The sequence below is a fragment of the Neolamprologus multifasciatus genome, chromosome 9 (assembly GCF_963576455.1).
Source record: "Neolamprologus multifasciatus chromosome 9, fNeoMul1.2, whole genome shotgun sequence".
Lineage (NCBI taxonomy): Eukaryota > Metazoa > Chordata > Actinopteri > Cichliformes > Cichlidae > Neolamprologus > Neolamprologus multifasciatus.
The window spans coordinates 7180901-7196422 of record NC_140447.1 but is presented as its reverse complement, the minus strand read 5'-3'; the positions used below and the strand labels follow the sequence as shown (position 1 = coordinate 7196422).

Here is a 15522-nt window from a genome sequence, read left to right as displayed (position 1 = left end):
TGTTTGACAGAAATGAAGGAAAACATATTTTGTTCATTTGTTTGTTTGTTTCTACAAGAGCTTTGTGTGATTTGATAAGTATCTGAGGTTGAGACCACAGGACAGTAAAACATGACTTTTGGGCTTCATTTCTGTACTGAACAGTTATTTAAGATTAGCTAGTAAATAACAATTAGCTAATGTTGTTCATGAGACTAAAGTCATATCACTTTGGTAATGTAAATATAATATGGCCAATATTATAGTTATTATATTAATCATTATTAGCTATTACAGCAGTGAACATGAACTCTGTGTCAAATACTGAGCCTCAGTACAGATTCAAGTTGCAGTTATTTATAGGTCTTATCACCTTAAATCTTCACTCAAAGACAAGTATCTTTGACTGTGCATATATAGGTGTATCATATATAAGAGAGAAATGTTGTTCCTTCAGTATGTTGGCATTACTAAATTTGGCTCATTGCTTACATACGTGTGTAAAAAGAAATTATATGAGCTGTGATAACTGTTTCTGATAGAATAAAGAGTAGAATGATATATGAAATATTCCTTTATTGGGTGAGAAAATCAGACCATGTCATAACTGCTTTAAGTCATACAGAATAGATATCAGAGCCTTAAACAGGCTGACTTCTGCTAAATGGGTCAAACTGGGCACAAAGTATACAAACACATAACATCCTTAGAATATGATGTAACACTATAGATCAACTTACCTCAGAATATATAAAGCATATAAACAATTACAGCAATATGATGCAACAAACACAGCAGTACTACTGATCCAAAATACTCAAAGCTTCATAAAACTGAAACAAACATTTATTTTTAGCTCCATTCAGCTGCTGATACATACTTTAGGTTTCTGAATATTAAACTTGTTGCTGCCTTTCATAGTGTGTAACTTGAAGGCCCTGAGTACTTTCTCCCACACTGCAAACACTGGAATGATAAATTTATTTGAACATTACCTAATAAGACTGATTCAGGACAGACAATTAGTTATGTTAAACTTTCCTAGCAGTCCTTCACAAACAGGGAACAGTCTGTCTATTCTCTCCATCTGTCAGCTGCTGCTGGCTCTTCCTCCTCCTCTTCCTCACACACTGCTGAGTCCTGGTGGATCATCAGGGGTGCAAAGCCTCACAGATGATGTGCAGCAGTGAGTCCCTCAGTCTGTCCTCACTCTGGACACTTGCAGTCGTCACACATGGAAATCAAATGCGTGATAAGCTGCAGGATTCAAACACAAGTGTAACTTATAAATACATGTTCATACTTTTATTCCACAATCAGAGAGAAAGAAAAAGAGAGAGAGTGCAGGACAGACAGACAGGTGACAGTCTCAGGTGTATACACTGCTACAAAACAGCACAAAAGAAGGAGGATTGTGTTATTATGAAACAAGAAGAGTTCCCAGATGGTACAGTGGACACGTGTGACTGCTGTGATTAAAGCATCTTTCTTTCAGCTTAACGAGTGAACCGTCAGCTCGTTCAAACGCACGTTAAAGTCAGTTTGGCTCGACACCACCGAACAGAGGCAGCAATATAACATAGCTAACATTAACAGTGCAGTGAATCCTGCTTGTGCCGTGATATTCAGGACTGCAAACCGAGCAGCATCACTGACTTTCAGCCTGTTGTGTTTGTGGATATATGACTGACTTTAATTATCCATAAAATCATCACATTCTCTGTAAGATTAAAGTCAACTATTGAACAGCGTATATTTTGGAGTAAAGGCTTTAAAACCAAGTTAGTACAAACATCGCTAATGTCACATAACTTTCCCGACATGTGGCCAACAGAAATGTTTTAATGTTCTTCATTATAAAAAACATTTGCGCATAAATAAGTGACATAATATTCAGTACTTACTTCTGAAAGTTTACTCTTCGGCGGCTCCGCTTCCGCCGTTTTTTTCGGCAAAATTATCCACACCACAGCCGCGCTATGAAATCTGGGATATGTTGGGCCATGAAGGCTACACCGACCCATCCTTAAAATTCAGGGAAATTAAGGACGCATTTGAAGGCCGCATTTCGAGCAGCCTTTTATGATAAAGTAGTCTGCCTTGGCTCATAGTTCTTGTCTTTAAATGAACTTTGTGTGTTTCAGGTCCTGCACTCTCAAAGACTGAATGAACCAGCATTGCAGCCATGGGTCACTGTGAGCATCACAGGGAAGGTTGAAGCCGCCCACTGCACCTGTAAGGCCGGAGTCGTGGAGACCTGCAGCCATGTCACTGCTCTTCTGTTTAATGTAGAAGCAACAGTGCGGATCCGTGGCACAAGGACTGTTACAGATGAACCTGCATGCTGGGTTTTGCTGGGTAATGTGACCAAGATACAGCCAGAGGTTGGCCATAAGATAGACTTCTCCTCTTCAGCTGCTCAAAAAAGGCTCTTGATCAAAACATAAACAGACCATCTATATTGAAAGGCAAAAGGAGCCGTCCTCAAAAAAGAAAAATCACACCTGCTACTGTGGAGGAGTTGTCACTGCTATAATGCCATAATGTTTTATCTAGGGGTCTAGATTTATGCCTGTAGTGCACTGCTGTGTAAATAATTTGCATTTACTTTATATGTAATGACTGAGTCCCACTGTTCAAAAATTGAATAAAGAAACAAACTAATGTTTGCCTTTTTTTTATTATTAAAACCACTTTATACAACATCACATCCGTTACAGTGTAGAATCCATATCATTTATAGTTTACAAGTGACAAAATGTTTACATAAAATCATGACAGTGTTTACATGATATCACCCACTACTAATATTACCTTAATTACTGTATCTTTTGAAAAAAATACCACTATTTATACAGCAAAAGACTTAGGAATGTTTAACAGGAGCAGGTTTCATTTTTCCCTGGTTTTATTATCACACTGTTCACCAAATGCAGCAAACCTTCACCATCTTATCCTGAAGGGTCACCTCTTCACCCTCACATGGAAGAAGTAATCTGATTGGCATGGTGGTATGTTTGAAGCAGGTCCCTTGTGTAGCGCTGGAACTCAGTCATGATGTTTCATCCATTTCATAGGCTGGTTTGCTGCAATGACGCCAAATAATTAGCATCTCTATAAATAGAAGGTAGTTCTGCAAAATCACTCAGTAGGATGTTTGTTCTAATTTGCTATGAGCTCAGAGTGCATCGAAAATAAAACTAATAGGCTATAAAGAGTGATATGAACATATTTAGAACTTACCGGAATGAAAATGTCTGGAGCACCAACAGATATTTGGAGATGGAAGAGAACTGGAGCTCGTCTCACAGCTGCTATTCAGGCTAGACGCCTTCGTTTGCTAACATCGATACACGAGCTGCCTCATGTTGCTTCCAGGTTGGGAAAGAATGAAAAGATAAACCATTTTCTAGCTTATTCTCTTGCCGGTCGTGCGATCGAACATTGCAGCGGACCACACAGCAAGAACAAACCGTGGCTGTTGTTGTGTGTGCCTTCGCTCCTTCGTCGCTTGCGCTTAGACCCCGAACATGGCGGATCAGGCCAAAATCCTTTCCACGCCCACCCCCGTGACATCACGCTCCAAAGCCCTAGCGTGTGACGTCACACTAGCTGTCTGCTTTGATCTATCAAAGCGTTCTTCGGGGTGGGCGTGGCTTCTGACATGCGAGGCATTAAATATCCCTCCACAATTCCAGTAAAGCTCAGTTCACAAAGCATTTATGCATCAGAGCAGCGAGTGTAATTTAAGCGCATTTAGTTTACAAAGAGCACACATGTCTAGCACAACTCCAACTACACATCAAATGAATCCCACTTCTCCAATTCAGAGTTTAAATAGTACAGACTTTAACATGAATACTCCACTCACTTACACCTCAGTGGAAACTTGGGAGTTACTCATCAACCACTTTTTTGGTACAATTGTACCACAGTGGCAATCTCTGGTACCGTTCAAACCAGAGTACTGTGACTTTCATCTGCTTTCCACTTTGTTAACAGACATGCTTAAGTTTTGTAAAATGTTAGTGAGATCAACTAGGGAACCCACAGAGAATGGAGATCCAACCTCCATGCAGACCTCTGAGGTCTGTCTTCAGTCCATGGGCGCAGACTGCCCCGAGAAAACAGAGGATACAGGAGCAAAGGACAGCATCCTGAATGAAAGCTCTGTAGATGACCACAGTGATAATGAAAACTTAGAAACTCCAGGATTGGAGGCTGAAGCAGCCCTAGACTGCATATCTGTGGGTAATTCAAACACACAACTCGAAACAACAGACACAGCAAAGCCAAAAAAGAGCTGTATGAAGAAAAACTTCACAGCTGATACAAAAGACTTTGACAAAACAAAATCTTGTCCCCTGGAAAAGCATGTGAAGCTAGTAGTACCTGAGCTGGACAGTGACACTGAGTCTTTAACTTTTTCTAGTATCAGTCCGCTGTCTGATTCTCTAGGTGAAAGCTCTGTAGAAGACCAGGGATTGGAGGCTCAACCCGTTGTAGGCTGCATATCTGTAGACAACTCAAGCTACAGAGATGAAACAGAAAGTCGAGGACTGAAAGATGAGGCAACCCCCAGATTTCAGGGATTCCTCAGTGACAGTGAGTCTTTAACTTCTTGTCAGATCAGTCCACTATCTGATTCTCTGAGCGAGGAAAAGTTGTGTGTCAACAAAGTTATTCAGATGGTGGTTTCAGAGGCCATAGACAACGTCGCCTCTAAACACAAGCTCTTCACAGAGCGCCTCACTCCTGACTGCATTGGTGATCGCCTGCTTGAGAAAATGTGGCCAGAAATTAATGACAAACATTTGGATCTATCTCCAAAAAGCCTAAAAAATATCCATAAGGCCATTTTAAAGGATCTTTGCAAAACACACAAATGCAAGGAAAAATATTTGATTTTTAGTCTGAGGGAGCAGCTTGATAACATTACTGTTCCAATCTTCACCAAACACCTGCTGGGGTTACCAAAAAGAGTACTCAGTGTATCTAAAAACCAGGACGAGTACTGGGAACTTGTGGTAAAATTCACTAGAGATCTGGTAATACACAGTATGGCCGAACTAAATAAGACGACGACATGGCATTCAGGAACAACTGACTTCATTGTACAGAGGCTTAGCCAAAAGATCTGGAACAAAATTTTGTCCAAAAAATATAAAATCTCCCTAGAGAACATTGAAGAACTCAGCTTGACAGTATACAATGATCTCCGTGAAAGGTGGCATTCTCCAGGACAGTTCATGAAGTTAAGCAACCCAACGGTTGACGAAATAATTGTCAACACTTTCAAAAAACATGCCAAGCTGAAGAGACGAAGTGTCATCTCTAGGATTTTCTCATTTGCACACTAAATGAGTGCAAATGAGTGCAAATGAGAAAAATGTGTGCTATTTTAAAACAAGCACACGTGCTTGTTTTAAAATAGCTTAAAATATCAATTTAAATTGGTCCATCTCATCTAAACTTAGTTTTAAAACCAGAGTGGTTAAAGCACTCTGGTTTTAAAACTAAGTTTAGATGAGATGGACCAATTGAAATTGGTAAGAAAAAAAAAGAAAAAAAAAAGAGTGGTTATAATAACCACTCTTTTTCTCCTGCCTTCCTTCCCTCATCCCCAACTGGCCAAGGCAGATGGCCACCCCATTCCTGAGCCTGGTTCTGCTGGAGGTTTCCCCCTTGTAAAAGGGGGGTTTTCCTTCCCACTGTCGCCAAAGTGCTTGCTCGTAGGGGGTTGGAGTTTCTGTGTATTATTGCATGGTCTTGACCTTGCAATAATACACCATGAGGGAAGTGGAGGGGGGGGGGGGGGGGGGTGGTTTGGCACCGTTTCTTAACTTAAAATGTCCAATTACAACAGGACATTTTAAGTTAAGAAACAGTGCCACACCAAAATAAATAAATAAATAACAAAATAAAAAATATAAAATGAAATAAAAATACATTTTGTGTTTCATTTCATTTGCTGAAAATGGGATATCAGATTAGTTTAGTGTGTCAGGCTTAGCTGCCTTCCAAGCAGTTGACCTGGGTTCGATTCCCGGCCATCGCAGTTGCCTTTTTCCACAGAACAATAATGGAGGAAAGGCGATTTATATCAGAGATAAGACAATATATAGTGTGGAATAAGTGGCTGTTACTTAGATTTAATTTACTACAGTTCTCATGTTATGTTATTATTCTTTTGCTTACATGTGCACTCAAAGTTACCCTTTACAAACAACTCCCTTTCTGTAGGCAAAACTAAACACTGCAAATTGACTGTTGAAAGAGTGGACTACAGCTTTGGAAGCAGGTATTTTCAGATTATAATAATATTAATAGTGGATTAAATGTTTGGAAAAGGGGGCTCAGTTGTCATCACAACGGAGAGAAAGAAACATGCATTAACTGATGCACTCTTTTCCTTCTCCTACCTTCTTTATACTCTCCTCTCTGCCCAGATGTAGTCGCATGTGGAGCCACACTGCTGAGTCAGCAGGCAAGTTTTAGATGTATTCAAAGCGGTGGCTGTATAGTGGCGAGCATAGCTGCCTTCCCAGTGTGTGGTATGGGTTTGTTTCCCAGCCAAGGCAGTAACTTTGGAGAGAGCACACCAAAATCATTAAGGGGATGTGTGGTAAGATGCACAATCTAGTGGTTTTTAATAAAACTAGTTTTCATGTTTTCTTGATGTAAACATCACTCAACACTTCACTTCTCTTCTCTTGCCTCGTTGGCTACTTTGCTCCTCCTATTTTCCAGTCTCCTCCTTTCTCAGCTGTTTAAAGACCAGGCTGAAACGCTGGCTGAAGAGAAGCCTGATTCCAGATGTGTACTGTGCGATGGTGGTATAGTGGTAAGCATAGCTGCCTTCCAAGCAGTTGACCCGGGTTCGATTCCCGGCCATCGCAGCTCTTTTTCACACCTTGACTCATGTGACGACTCAAGACCATCTCCAAAGGGGAAAGTGCCCCACTAGGAATTAAATACCTGGAACATCCACAGACATCACAGGTAAAGTATAAAGACAGCATAATCAGTGTACTGTCAGTGTGGAGAACAGAAATCAGTCAAGACATATTTTTACTTTGAGTACATTTCAGAGGTGGTACATTTTCACTTTTACTTGAGTAAAGAAGTTCAATAGATACTTCAACTTTTAGCAGTGTTTTTAACACAGGTTACTGTACTTCTCCTAAGTAAAGAAAGACTACTTTTTCCACCTAGGCAGCTACTTTGGTGAGTGAGCACTTCAGGATTAGTAGGATGTGAGAGAAGATTTTGGTTTCTAACTGAAGCAAGCATCACTCAACACTTCACTTCTCTTCTCTTGCTGTGTTGGCTCCTTTGTTCCTCCTTTTTTCCACTCCCCTCCTCTCTTAGCTGTGTAAAGCCCCGGCTGAATTGCTGCCTGATTCCAGATGTGCATCAGGCGATGGTGGTATAGTGGTAAGCATAGCTGCCTTCCAAGCAGTTGACCCGGGTTCGATTCCCGGCCATCGCAGCTCTCTTTTGTCACAGAACAATAATGGAAGAAAGTCATTTTATATCCAAGATAAGACAATATGTGTAATAAGGGGATATTCCTTAGATCTCATTTCATAATCTTCTCCCATCATTACTACAGTGCGTCATTACAGACCTTTATTATTTCAGAAATGCTTTTATTCTGATCACTCAAGCATGCTTTTATATGTCCCAGCCCCTCAAACAAGTTAAAGCTATGGCAGTCTGAATGTAACTCACCTGTATGAAGCTTTAGAGCTGCATATATATAATGCCAGAGTACGGTGGCCCCTAGAGACAAAGCACGTGCAAACTCCAAAACACATGCAAACTCCAAAACACATGCAAACTCCAAAACACTTGCAAACTCCAAAACACATGCAAACTCCAAAACACATGCAAACTCCAAAACACATGCAAACTCCAAAACACTTGCAAACTCCAAAACACTTGCAAACTCCAAAACACATGCAAACTCCAAAACACTTGCAAACTCCAAAACACATGCAAACTCCAAAACACTTGCAAACTCCAAAACACTTGCAAACTCCAAAACACATGCAAACTCCAAAACACATGCAAACTCCAAAACACATGCAAACTCCAAAACACTTGCAAACTCCAAAACACATGCAAACTCCAAAACACATGCAAACTCCAAAACACATGCAAATTCCAAAACACAACGGAAGTGCTCCAGGACGCTAGGGGCAGTGTTGAGCTCGATTTGCAAAATAAACGGCAAGTTTGTCTGTATGGGACGGTCTAGTCTCTGTCGCACTTCCCAGGTTGCCTAGCAACCATGATACTAACCGCTGGAAACGTGTCATACAACTTTGTTTGACAGAAATGAAGGAAAACATATTTTGTTCATTTGTTTGTTTGTTTCTACAAGAGCTTTGTGTGATTTGATAAGTATCTGAGGTTGAGACCACAGGACAGTAAAACATGACTTTTGGGCTTCATTTCTGTACTGAACAGTTATTTAAGATTAGCTAGTAAATAACAATTAGCTAATGTTGTTCATGAGACTAAAGTCATATCACTTTGGTAATGTAAATATAATATGGCCAATATTATAGTTATTATATTAATCATTATTAGCTATTACAGCAGTGAACATGAACTCTGTGTCAAATACTGAGCCTCAGTACAGATTCAAGTTGCAGTTATTTATAGGTCTTATCACCTTAAATCTTCACTCAAAGACAAGTATCTTTGACTGTGCATATATAGGTGTATCATATATAAGAGAGAAATGTTGTTCCTTCAGTATGTTGGCATTACTAAATTTGGCTCATTGCTTACATACGTGTGTAAAAAGAAATTATATGAGCTGTGATAACTGTTTCTGATAGAATAAAGAGTAGAATGATATATTAAATATTCCTTTATTGGGTGAGAAAATCAGACCATGTCATAACTGCTTTAAGTCATACAGAATAGATATCAGAGCCTTAAACAGGCTGACTTCTGTTAAATGGGTCAAACTGGGCACAAAGTATACAAACACATAACATCCTTAGAATATGATGTAACACTATAGATCAACTTACCTCAGAATATATAAAGCATATAAACAATTACAGCAATATGATGCAACAAACACAGCAGTACTACTGATCCAAAATACTCAAAGCTTCATAAAACTGAAACAAACATTTATTTTTAGCTCCATTCAGCTGCTGATACATACTTTAGGTTTCTGAATATTAAACTTGTTTCTTCCTTTCATAGTGTGTAACTTGAAGGCCCTGAGTACTTTCTCCCACACTGCAAACACTGGAATGATAAATTTATTTGAACATTACCTAATAAGACTGATTCAGGACAGACAATTAGTTATGTTAAACTTTCCTAGCAGTCCTTCACAAACAGGGAACAGTCTGTCTATTCTCTCCATCTGTCAGCTGCTGCTGGCTCTTCCTCCTCCTCTTCCTCACACACTGCTGAGTCCTGGTGGATCATCAGGGGTGCAAAGCCTCACAGATGATGTGCAGCAGTGAGTCCCTCAGTCTGTCCTCACTCTGGACACTTGCAGTCGTCACACATGGAAATCAAATGCGTGATAAGCTGCAGGATTCAAACACAAGTGTAACTTATAAATACATGTTCATACTTTTATTCCACAATCAGAGAGAAAGAAAAAGAGAGAGAGTGCAGGACAGACAGACAGGTGACAGTCTCAGGTGTATACACTGCTACAAAACAGCACAAAAGAAGGAGGATTGTGTTATTACGAAACAAGAAGAGTTCCCAGATGGTACAGTGGACACGTGTGACTGCTGTGATTAAAGCATCTTTCTTTCAGCTTAACGAGTGAACCGTCAGCTCGTTCAAACGCACGTTAAAGTCCGTTTGGCTCGACACCACCGAACAGAGGCAGCAATATAACATAGCTAACATTAACAGTGCAGTGAATCCTGCTTGTGCCGTGATATTCAGGACTGCAAACCGAGCAGCATCACTGACTTTCAGCCTGTTGTGTTTGTGGATATATGACTGACTTTAATTATCCATAAAATCATCACATTCTCTGTAAGATTAAAGTCAACTATTGAACAGCGTATATTTTGGAGTAAAGGCTTTAAAACCAAGTTAGTACAAACATCGCTAATGTCACATAACTTTCCCGACATGTGGCCAACAGAAATGTTTTAATGTTCTTCATTATAAAAAACATTTGCGCATAAATAAGTGACATAATATTCAGTACTTACTTCTGAAAGTTTACTCTTCGGCGGCTCCGCTTCCGCCGTTTTTTTCGGCAAAATTATCCACACCACAGCCGCGCTATGATCTGGGATATGTTGGGCCATGAAGGCTACACCGACCCATCCTTAAAATTCAGGGAAATTAAGGACGCATTTGAAGGCCGCATTTCGAGCAGCCTTTTATGATAAAGTAGTCTGCCTTGGCTCATAGTTCTTGTCTTTAAATGAACTTTGTGTGTTTCAGGTCCTGCACTCTCAAAGACTGAATGAACCAGCATTGCAGCCATGGGTCACTGTGAGCATCACAGGGAAGGTTGAAGCCGCCCACTGCACCTGTAAGGCCGGAGTCGTGGAGACCTGCAGCCATGTCACTGCTCTTCTGTTTAATGTAGAAGCAACAGTGCGGATCCGTGGCACAAGGACTGTTACAGATGAACCTGCATGCTGGGTTTTGCTGGGTAATGTGACCAAGATACAGCCAGAGGTTGGCCATAAGATAGACTTCTCCTCTTCAGCTGCTCAAAAAAGGCTCTTGATCAAAACATAAACAGACCATCTATATTGAAAGGCAAAAGGAGCCGTCCTCAAAAAAGAAAAATCACACCTGCTACTGTGGAGGAGTTGTCACTGCTATAATGCCATAATGTTTTATCTAGGGGTCTAGATTTATGCCTGTAGTGCACTGCTGTGTAAATAATTTGCATTTACTTTATATGTAATGACTGAGTCCCACTGTTCAAAAATTGAATAAAGAAACAAACTAATGTTTGCCTTTTTTTTATTATTAAAACCACTTTATACAACATCACATCCGTTACAGTGTAGAATCCATATCATTTATAGTTTACAAGTGACAAAATGTTTACATAAAATCATGACAGTGTTTACATGATATCACCCACTACTAATATTACCTTAATTACTGTATCTTTTGAAAAAAATACCACTATTTATACAGCAAAAGACTTAGGAATGTTTAACAGGAGCAGGTTTCATTTTTCCCTGGTTTTATTATCACACTGTTCACCAAATGCAGCAAACCTTCACCATCTTATCCTGAAGGGTCACCTCTTCACCCTCACATGGAAGAAGTAATCTGATTGGCATGGTGGTATGTTTGAAGCAGGTCCCTTGTGTAGCGCTGGAACTCAGTCATGATGTTTCATCCATTTCATAGGCTGGTTTGCTGCAATGACGCCAAATAATTAGCATCTCTATAAATAGAAGGTAGTTCTGCAAAATCACTCAGTAGGATGTTTGTTCTAATTTGCTGTGAGCTCAGAGTGCATCGAAAATAAAACTAATAGGCTATAAAGAGTGATATGAACATATTTAGAACTTACCGGAATGAAAATGTCTGGAGCACCAACAGATATTTGGAGATGGAAGAGAACTGGAGCTCGTCTCACAGCTGCTATTCAGGCTAGACGCCTTCGTTTGCTAACATCGATACACGAGCTGCCTCATGTTGCTTCCAGGTTGGGAAAGAATGAAAAGATAAACCATTTTCTAGCTTATTCTCTTGCCGGTCGTGCGATCGAACATTGCAGCGGACCACACAGCAAGAACAAACCGTGGCTGTTGTTGTGTGTGCCTTCGCTCCTTCGTCGCTTGCGCTTAGACCCCGAACATGGCGGATCAGGCCAAAATCCTTTCCACGCCCACCCCCGTGACATCACGCTCCAAAGCCCTAGCGTGTGACGTCACACTAGCTGTCTGCTTTGATCTATCAAAGCGTTCTTCGGGGTGGGCGTGGCTTCTGACATGCGAGGCATTAAATATCCCTCCACAATTCCAGTAAAGCTCAGTTCACAAAGCATTTATGCATCAGAGCAGCGAGTGTAATTTAAGCGCATTTAGTTTACAAAGAGCACACATGTCTAGCACAACTCCAACTACACATCAAATGAATCCCACTTCTCCAATTCAGAGTTTAAATAGTACAGACTTTAACATGAATACTCCACTCACTTACACCTCAGTGGAAACTTGGGAGTTACTCATCAACCACTTTTTTGGTACAATTGTACCACAGTGGCAATCTCTGGTACCGTTCAAACCAGAGTACTGTGACTTTCATCTGCTTTCCACTTTGTTAACAGACATGCTTAAGTTTTGTAAAATGTTAGTGAGATCAACTAGGGAACCCACAGAGAATGGAGATCCAACCTCCATGCAGACCTCTGAGGTCTGTCTTCAGTCCATGGGCGCAGACTGCCCCGAGAAAACAGAGGATACAGGAGCAAAGGACAGCATCCTGAATGAAAGCTCTGTAGATGACCACAGTGATAATGAAAACTTAGAAACTCCAGGATTGGAGGCTGAAGCAGCCCTAGACTGCATATCTGTGGGTAATTCAAACACACAACTCGAAACAACAGACACAGCAAAGCCAAAAAAGAGCTGTATGAAGAAAAACTTCACAGCTGATACAAAAGACTTTGACAAAACAAAATCTTGTCCCCTGGAAAAGCATGTGAAGCTAGTAGTACCTGAGCTGGACAGTGACACTGAGTCTTTAACTTTTTCTAGTATCAGTCCGCTGTCTGATTCTCTAGGTGAAAGCTCTGTAGAAGACCAGGGATTGGAGGCTCAACCCGTTGTAGGCTGCATATCTGTAGACAACTCAAGCTACAGAGATGAAACAGAAAGTCGAGGACTGAAAGATGAGGCAACCCCCAGATTTCAGGGATTCCTCAGTGACAGTGAGTCTTTAACTTCTTGTCAGATCAGTCCACTATCTGATTCTCTGAGCGAGGAAAAGTTGTGTGTCAACAAAGTTATTCAGATGGTGGTTTCAGAGGCCATAGACAACGTCGCCTCTAAACACAAGCTCTTCACAGAGCGCCTCACTCCTGACTGCATTGGTGATCGCCTGCTTGAGAAAATGTGGCCAGAAATTAATGACAAACATTTGGATCTATCTCCAAAAAGCCTAAAAAATATCCATAAGGCCATTTTAAAGGATCTTTGCAAAACACACAAATGCAAGGAAAAATATTTGATTTTTAGTCTGAGGGAGCAGCTTGATAACATAAACATAACATAAAAATACATTTTGTGTTTCATTTCATTTGCTGAAAATGGGATATCAGATTAGTTTAGTGTGTCAGGCTTAGCTGCCTTCCAAGCAGTTGACCTGGGTTCGATTCCCGGCCATCGCAGTTGCCTTTTTCCACAGAACAATAATGGAGGAAAGGCGATTTATATCAGAGATAAGACAATATATAGTGTGGAATAAGTGGCTGTTACTTAGATTTAATTTACTACAGTTCTCATGTTATGTTATTATTCTTTTGCTTACATGTGCACTCAAAGTTACCCTTTACAAACAACTCCCTTTCTGTAGGCAAAACTAAACACTGCAAATTGACTGTTGAAAGAGTGGACTACAGCTTTGGAAGCAGGTATTTTCAGATTATAATAATATTAATAGTGGATTAAATGTTTGGAAAAGGGGGCTCAGTTGTCATCACAACGGAGAGAAAGAAACATGCATTAACTGATGCACTCTTTTCCTTCTCCTACCTTCTTTATACTCTCCTCTCTGCCCAGATGTAGTCGCATGTGGAGCCACACTGCTGAGTCAGCAGGCAAGTTTTAGATGTATTCAAAGCGGTGGCTGTATAGTGGCGAGCATAGCTGCCTTCCCAGTGTGTGGTATGGGTTTGTTTCCCAGCCAAGGCAGTAACTTTGGAGAGAGCACACCAAAATCATTAAGGGGATGTGTGGTAAGATGCACAATCTAGTGGTTTTTAATAAAACTAGTTTTCATGTTTTCTTGATGTAAACATCACTCAACACTTCACTTCTCTTCTCTTGCCTCGTTGGCTACTTTGCTCCTCCTATTTTCCAGTCTCCTCCTTTCTCAGCTGTTTAAAGACCAGGCTGAAACGCTGGCTGAAGAGAAGCCTGATTCCAGATGTGTACTGTGCGATGGTGGTATAGTGGTAAGCATAGCTGCCTTCCAAGCAGTTGACCCGGGTTCGATTCCCGGCCATCGCAGCTCTTTTTCACACCTTGACTCATGTGACGACTCAAGACCATCTCCAAAGGGGAAAGTGCCCCACTAGGAATTAAATACCTGGAACATCCACAGACATCACAGGTAAAGTATAAAGACAGCATAATCAGTGTACTGTCAGTGTGGAGAACAGAAATCAGTCAAGACATATTTTTACTTTGAGTACATTTCAGAGGTGGTACATTTTCACTTTTACTTGAGTAAAGAAGTTCAATAGATACTTCAACTTTTAGCAGTGTTTTTAACACAGGTTACTGTACTTCTCCTAAGTAAAGAAAGACTACTTTTTCCACCTAGGCAGCTACTTTGGTGAGTGAGCACTTCAGGATTAGTAGGATGTGAGAGAAGATTTTGGTTTCTAACTGAAGCAAGCATCACTCAACACTTCACTTCTCTTCTCTTGCTGTGTTGGCTCCTTTGTTCCTCCTTTTTTCCACTCCCCTCCTCTCTTAGCTGTGTAAAGCCCCGGCTGAATTGCTGCCTGATTCCAGATGTGCATCAGGCGATGGTGGTATAGTGGTAAGCATAGCTGCCTTCCAAGCAGTTGACCCGGGTTCGATTCCCGGCCATCGCAGCTCTCTTTTGTCACAGAACAATAATGGAAGAAAGTCATTTTATATCCAAGATAAGACAATATGTGTAATAAGGGGATATTCCTTAGATCTCATTTCATAATCTTCTCCCATCATTACTACAGTGCGTCATTACAGACCTTTATTATTTCAGAAATGCTTTTATTCTGATCACTCAAGCATGCTTTTATATGTCCCAGCCCCTCAAACAAGTTAAAGCTATGGCAGTCTGAATGTAACTCACCTGTATGAAGCTTTAGAGCTGCATATATATAATGCCAGAGTACGGTGGCCCCTAGAGACAAAGCACGTGCAAACTCCAAAACACATGCAAACTCCAAAACACATGCAAACTCCAAAACACTTGCAAACTCCAAAACACTTGCAAACTCCAAAACACATGCAAACTCCAAAACACTTGCAAACTCCAAAACACATGCAAACTCCAAAACACTTGCAAACTCCAAAACACATGCAAACTCCAAAACACTTGCAAACTCCAAAACACATGCAAACTCCAAAACACTTGCAAACTCCAAAACACATGCAAACTCCAAAACACTTGCAAACTCCAAAACACATGCAAACTCCAAAACACATGCAAACTCCAAAACACTTGCAAACTCCAAAACACATGCAAACTCCAAAACACATGCAAACTCCAAAACACTTGCAAACTCCAAAACACATGCAAACTCCAAAACACTTGCAAACTCCAAAACACTTGCAAACTCCAAAA

At 40.6% G+C, this 15522-nt stretch overlaps 1 long non-coding RNA gene and 4 other non-coding genes across 5 annotated transcripts; 4 read left to right on the top strand and 1 right to left on the bottom strand.

Moving 5' to 3' along the window:
* The first annotated feature begins 6806 nt into the window (after positions 1-6806).
* On the top strand, positions 6807-6878 carry trnag-ucc (transfer RNA glycine (anticodon UCC)). Its single transcript has one exon. It is a non-coding gene; the product is annotated as a tRNA-Gly (tRNA).
* Positions 6879-7399: 521 nt separating this feature from the next.
* On the top strand, positions 7400-7471 carry trnag-ucc (transfer RNA glycine (anticodon UCC)). Its single transcript has one exon. It is a non-coding gene; the product is annotated as a tRNA-Gly (tRNA).
* Positions 7472-10953: 3482 nt separating this feature from the next.
* On the bottom strand, positions 10954-13216 carry LOC146510948 (uncharacterized). Its single transcript, XR_014876189.1, has 2 exons — positions 11531-13216; positions 10954-11373 (listed from the first exon to the last, which is right to left on the bottom strand). It is a non-coding gene; the product is annotated as an uncharacterized LOC146510948 (long non-coding RNA).
* A 904-nt stretch (positions 13217-14120) lies between these two features.
* Positions 14121-14192, top strand: trnag-ucc (transfer RNA glycine (anticodon UCC)). The gene has a single exon. It is a non-coding gene; the product is annotated as a tRNA-Gly (tRNA).
* Positions 14193-14713: 521 nt separating this feature from the next.
* Positions 14714-14785, top strand: trnag-ucc (transfer RNA glycine (anticodon UCC)). Its single transcript has one exon. It is a non-coding gene; the product is annotated as a tRNA-Gly (tRNA).
* Positions 14786-15522: the final 737 nt, after the last annotated feature.